Source organism: Oncorhynchus keta, chromosome 6, assembly GCF_023373465.1.
Source record: "Oncorhynchus keta strain PuntledgeMale-10-30-2019 chromosome 6, Oket_V2, whole genome shotgun sequence".
Classification (NCBI taxonomy): Eukaryota; Metazoa; Chordata; class Actinopteri; order Salmoniformes; family Salmonidae; genus Oncorhynchus; species Oncorhynchus keta.
Genome location: NC_068426.1, coordinates 29546635 through 29552169, shown reverse-complemented (window position 1 = coordinate 29552169; position 5535 = coordinate 29546635).

Genomic DNA, 5535 nt, shown 5'->3' with positions numbered 1-5535 from the left:
ACTTGCCAACATGTGGCTGACTGTTCCATTCATAGTAATGCTCAAAGCGAGGTCATGTCTACATGATGCTAATGAGGGCCCCCTTGCTGGTTTTCTCTATGCATGTTTGGCCTCAAACTGGATATCACTCAAACAACTGCAGCAGACAACCTTATGAAGTAGTGTTGACTGGGAGGGCTTGTGACAGGGTGGTATAATAGAGAGCCAAGTGGTCAATTGCATTTTGTTCTAAAAGAAAGTGAACAGCGAATTAACCCATTTTTGGAGGTCGCAAAACCATTGCAATCACATTGCTGGACATGTTATGATACCCACCTTTGCTCCTTATGGTAGGTCCCAGAATCCATTCTGTGGACTTTGTCTAACAGAAAATCAACGATTGTCACCATCCCTTAATTATAAACATAGCTCGAGAAATAACGTAATCTGATTTGGAAGCTAATTATATGCGTTACAGATGTAGACTGAATGGCTCAAGGTTGGGTTAGATTCAAGCCGGTGACGCCATTACACTATGCAACCAACTGTGACATGTTTTGCTATGACCCATGGTTGGTTTGAGTTTGTTGCTGCTAGTTAGTACACCATTGAAGTCAGACATGAGTTAGCTAGTACCACCATAGCTGCATCCAATATTTATTTGTGTCCTAGACATGGTTTGCACCTTGGAGGCTAATGTGACTGTTTCGTCTAAATTACAGTACAGTCCCTTGTTAGAATCCAGGATGTATCACATCCGGCCGTGATTGGGAGTCCCATAGGGCGGTGCACAATTGGCCCAGTGTTGTCCAAGTTTGGCCGTCATTGTAAAGAACAATTTGTTCTTAACCGACTTGCCTAGTTAAATAAGTTTAAATAAAAATATAATAAACATAAGATGACATTGCTAAAGTAGGCAAAAAAATTGAAGGAAACAACATTGCCATATTATGTAATCAAATGTACTTTAGAGAGATGGCAATGTTGCCATTAGTAAGTGGCTAAGTTTGTCGAAAATAGCTAGCAATGCTAATGTTAGCTAGCAGGGTCAACCCCACCACTGGGGACCAACAAACTCCAACCACTTATTCTGCATGATAGAGTCCTTGGCACCAGAGAACAAGGCTGACATTTTACGTATTCCTAACCAATTGTGTTTTTTTGTTAGTTTCTTTGCGTTGTTTGAAACTTGTGTTTGAAACTTATTTTGTACATAATGTTGCTGCTACCTTCTCTTATGACCGAAAATAACTGCGATTACTCACCACGGACAGGAAGAATCCTTTTTTTCCTTTAACGAGCCCGGCGTGAATGATATACGGCTTCCCTGGGAACAGGTCCAGATCCCCGTCATTTGCGTGAAGAGAAGGCAGAGAAAAAGGGGCCAGGGGGCGGGCTGCCTTCTGAGAATTCGTAGGCGATCGAATAAACCCCCACTTCCTTCCATTCTGCTAGCAAACAGGCAATCTTTGGAAAATAAATTCAATGACCTACGCAGAAGATTAAACTACCAACGGGACATTCAAAACTGTAATATCTTGTGCTTCACGGTGACATTATCAACATATCCAATATGGTTATACACTGTATCGGCAGGACAGAACAGTGGTGTCTGGTAGACAAGGGGCAGCGGACTATGTATTTTTGTAAATAACAGTTGGTGCACAATATCTAAGGACATCTCAAGGTTTTTCTCGCCTGAGGTAGAGTATCTCATGATAAGCTGGACCACAATATCTACATACAGAGTTTTCATCTATATTTTACGTAGATGTCTACATACCACCACAGACTGATGCTGGCACTAAGACAGCACTCAATGAGCTGTATTCCGCCATAAGCAAACAGGAAAACGCTCATCCAGAGGCGGCGCTCCTAGTAGCCTGGAACTTTAATGCAGGTAAACTCAAATCCGTCTTACCACATTTCTATCAGCATGTTAAATGTGCAACTAGAGGGAAAATAACTCTGAACCACCTTTACTCCACACACAGAGACGCATACAAAGCTCTCCCTCACCCTCCATTTGGCAAATATGACCATAATTTTATCCTCCTGATTCCTGCTTACGAGCCAAAATGAAAGCAGGAATACCAGTGACTTAATCAATAAAAAAGAGGTCAGATGAAGCAGATGCCAAGCTACAGGACTATTTTGCTAGCACAGACTGGAATATGTTCCGGGATTCCTCCGATGGCATTGAGGAGTACACCACATCAGTCATTGGCTTCATCAATAAGTGCATCGATGACGTTGTCCCCACAGTGACCGTACGTATATACCCCATCCAGAAGCCAGGAATTCTGGTTGAATGCTGCCGCTTTCAAAGAGCGGGACTCTAACCTAGAAGCTTATAAGAAATCCTGCTATGCCCTCCGACAAACCGTCAAACAGGCAAAACATCAATACAGGACTAAGATTGAATCGTGCTACACCAGCTCTGACGCTCGTCGGATGTGGCAGGGTTGCAAAACCATTACAGACTGCAAAGGGAAGCACAGTCGAGAGCTGCCCAGTGACACGAGCCTACCAGACGAGCTAAGCTACTTCTATGCTGGCTTCGTGGCAAATAACACTGAAACATGCATGAGAGCACCAGCTGTTGTGGAAGACTGTGACCACCCTCTCCGCAGCCGATGTGAGTTAGACCTTTAAACAGGTCAACATTCACAAGGCTGCAGGGCCAGACGGATTACCAGGACGTGTTATGCGAGCATGCGGTGACCAACTGGCAAGTGTCTTCACTGACATTCTCAACCTCTCCCTGTCCGAGTCTGTAATACCAACATGTTTTAAGCAGACCACCATAGTCCCTGTGCCCAAGAACACTAAGGCAACCTGCCTAATTGACTACCGACACGTAGAACTCACGCCTATAGCCATGAAATGCTTTGAAAGGTTGGTCATGGCTCACATCAACACCATTATCCCAGAAATTCTAGACTCACTCCAATTTGCATACCACCCCAACAGATCCACAGATGATGCAATCTATATTGCACTCCACACTGCCCTTTCCCACCTGGACAAAAGGAACACCTATGTGAAAATGCTATTCCTTGACTACAGCTCAGCGTTCAACAACCTAGTGCCCTCAAAGCTCATCAATAAGCTGAGGACCCCAACTAGATCCTGGAGTTCCTGACGTGCCACCCCCAGGTGGTAAGGGTAGGTAACAGCACATCCGCCACGCTGATCCTCAACACAAGGGCCCCTCAGGGGTGCGTGCTCAGTCCCCTCCTGTATTCCCTGTTCACTCATGACTGCACGGCCAGGCACGACTCCAACACCATCATGAAGTTTGTCGATGACACAACAGTGATCACCGACAATGATGAGGCAGCCTATAGGGAGGAGGTTAGAGACCTGGCCGTGTGGTGCCAGGACAACAACCTCTCCCTCAATGTCATGAAGATAAAGGAGATGATTGTGGACTACAGGAAAAAAAGGACCAAGCATGCCCCCATTCTCATCGACAGGGTTGTAGTGGAGCAGGTTGAGATCTTCAAGTTCCTTGGTGTCCACATCTCCGTCAAACTAACATGGTCCAAGCACACAAAGACAGTCGTGAAGAGGGCACAACCAAATCTATTCCCCCTCAGAAGACTGAAAGATCTGGCATGGGTCCTCAGATCCTCAAAAGGTTCTACAGCTGCACCATCGAGAGCATTGGTTGCATCACTGCCTGGTATGGCAACTGCTCGGCCTCCGACCACAAGGCGTTACAGAGGGTAGTGCATACGGCCCAGTATGCATACGGCCCAGTACATCACTGGGGCCAAGCTTCCTGCCATCCAGGACCTCTACACGGTTTCAGAGGAAGGCCCTAAAAATTGTCAAAGAGAATAGCGAGACTATACACCGGTATCCCTCTGTGTATAGTCTCGCTATTGTTGTTTTACTGCAACTCTGTAATTACTTGTAACTTTTATTCCTTACTTGTATTTTTTTATTGCATTGTTGGTTATGAGCTCGTAAGTAAGCATTTCACTGTAAGGTTGTATGTGGGGCATGTGACTAATAAAATTTGATCTGATTTAGAAGGGCATGCAACCCATAGTTGGTCAATTCGTATAGGGCTTTTCAGTCTCAAAACTGTGGGCGATGAAACAACGGAGCCCCATTCAATGTAGGGAAGCAAAGTGGGCGGAGGGGCAATTATCATGTGAAGCTTGGCAAAAAGCAGCATGACTTGTTGACATAATTGTAATCCAGACCTAACCTTAATTTCCTTGTTGTGACACACTGAGCTTCCAAACTCCGATTTAGACAAAACTGACTGACCCAAATTATTATACTTACACTTTGTGAGGTTTAATCATGTTATGATGTTTTAAGCTGGTAGTATTTGCCATTCTGCTTTCCTGTGAAATGTACTGCCATGGGTTTCTCCTCCCTCTGCAGCAAGTTGCCACGTTGAAACAAAAAATGATACCTTTGTAAAAGAAACTAGAACCCTACAGAGATTTGAGCCCAGTAAGAAATGTTAGTATTTTTTAAATTTTCATTTAAATTTTTCTAAATTTGTGGTATGCTTTTCTAAATATCGTATTTCCCCATTAGAGTCCATCTCTTGTGGAAGTAAAAATTGAAGCGGCAAAGCGAGAATATGGGAGTTTTGACAACATGAACTTTGTGATAATACCGTACATTGTGACACTTATATTTTAAGTTAACTGTTTTCTCCTTGTCTAAGGCTGCAATCGATGCTCAACTGGAGATGAAGGTGGACTTCATGAATTTCTCCATGTCTAAAGGGCTGCCTTTAAAATGACACATTTTGGGGATGGTAAGTGTTGAAAGTATTTTTAAAGATAATAAATGTTTATGGAAATCATAAAGGTTTTTCACTAACTTGTCAGCGAGGCTGTTTAGGCTATATTCTTTCCAGAATGTGTCTAAGGGTATCTTTAGCTGTCTTACAAAATCATAGGTAGGAAAGTAAAGATGAGCCACAAATAGTTTCCTATGAAAACAATGCAACGGTAAACATGTCGTCCCCCACAAATGATGCAGCTGATTGGTGGTGCTTCCTATCATTCAGAAGTTATGTAGCATGCTGGGGTGACAATGCCTGACATGGACGTTTCCCAGGTCCGTTGAACGTTCAAAATCAGTGTAAGAACACTTTTTAAAGCCAAAAAGGATAACATGATCAAACTTTCAAAATGAGTCATTTTTGGCTAGCCACAACAGTCAAGTAGCTAGCTGTTTAGCTTTCTAGCACATTCACTAATTAACAAGCTTGTTAGCTACCACATGTTATTGTCAAAATGTCAGAGTAGTTTGACCATTCAACAAGTGACATGTCCAGGAATCAGATTTGCATAGTATTGGACTTCAAACGAAATGTGGCTTGAAATATCTGATTCCATGTACTTTTTGCCTGTTCAGACTGCAGGAAAAAGAACAGATTCGAATCGGATATACAAAATAAATTCAAACTGTCAATGTGAGCACGGCTTTATTGATTTAAGTTCAAAACCAATATGCACAGTGCACATACAACAACCTGAAGTGATTACGTAGCTACACTACCTCCTAGACGCATCGAGG